This window comes from Pseudophryne corroboree, chromosome 6 (genome assembly GCF_028390025.1).
Source record: "Pseudophryne corroboree isolate aPseCor3 chromosome 6, aPseCor3.hap2, whole genome shotgun sequence".
In the NCBI taxonomy this organism is placed as follows: Eukaryota; Metazoa; Chordata; class Amphibia; order Anura; family Myobatrachidae; genus Pseudophryne; species Pseudophryne corroboree.
This window is the reverse complement of record NC_086449.1, coordinates 844,427,734-844,428,798: the sequence shown is the minus strand read 5'-3', so window position 1 is coordinate 844,428,798 and position 1,065 is coordinate 844,427,734.

Here is a 1,065-nt window from a genome sequence, read left to right as displayed (position 1 = left end):
GGGTGTTGGATCTCAAAAACAGCTGTGCCCCTCTCGATCTCAGTGAGAGTTAGTGAGTAAAGTTCAAACCTGTTCCAAAAGACAGTCCCCTATTAATAGACTCTGGGTGTCCCGTTAGTAATCCATCGTGTAAATATTTACCACCAGCAGTTGTCCAAGGTGTTTAAGCGGTTGGCATCCGCAGAAGCTTGTCCCTTGTATGGCTGTGTAAAGGTTCCACGATGGAAAGATGTCCTTCTAACGGTGTCCGCAAATGGAGGCAATGGTGGGGACCTGGTCCAGGTAGAAGTTCCTCAGGAGATTGAATGGTAGACAGTGGGCACGCACAGCAACAATCACCAACGCGTTTCGTTGCGTTCACGCAACTTTTTCAAGGTATTGATAGTGCTGCTAACCAGGGTTTTTATACCCTTTCCAATATGGTTACTCATTTGCATATGTGATTGACAGTGACCAAATCCTCTCATTAATGACCAAATAATGACAGACAGAAAATATAAAATGTTGAATAATCAACACATAATTAATCATATGTATAATATGCCTTGTTATTCATAACTTAAAACATATTCATTTCTCTAAAAAACAAATCACATGACTCGCATGATGCAGTAAGGGGACGGGGTAGTGTAAAACCCGAAATGGGTTGAGAAGAGACTCCTATTGGTCCTTTAATAATCTGACTGAGGGTTTTTGTCCGTATATTGCACAGATTCGACCGGCCAGAGTATAGACAGGTGAAAAGAAAGTCTCTTAATGAGAGACCTATACCTAACATGGAGGCGGCATGTCATTAATCCGCGACAGAGAGTCCGGGCGACGGCATGTGAGCATCCCCACAGGGCGCGTCACCAGCCGCCGCATCCGGTTCACTGACGCGCTCGTCGAGTCCAGCCTACGTCAGTGGTTGTGCGCGGCAGAGAATTGTGTGTCATCCAAACGTGACCACGATGACTTGTGGGCGTAAGGGTTACCATGGCAACGGACACCGTAGTGCGCGTCACCTAGGTAACGCACACCACACTGCCCATCCCCACGGCAACCAAGGGTCCATATCAGAGGGAT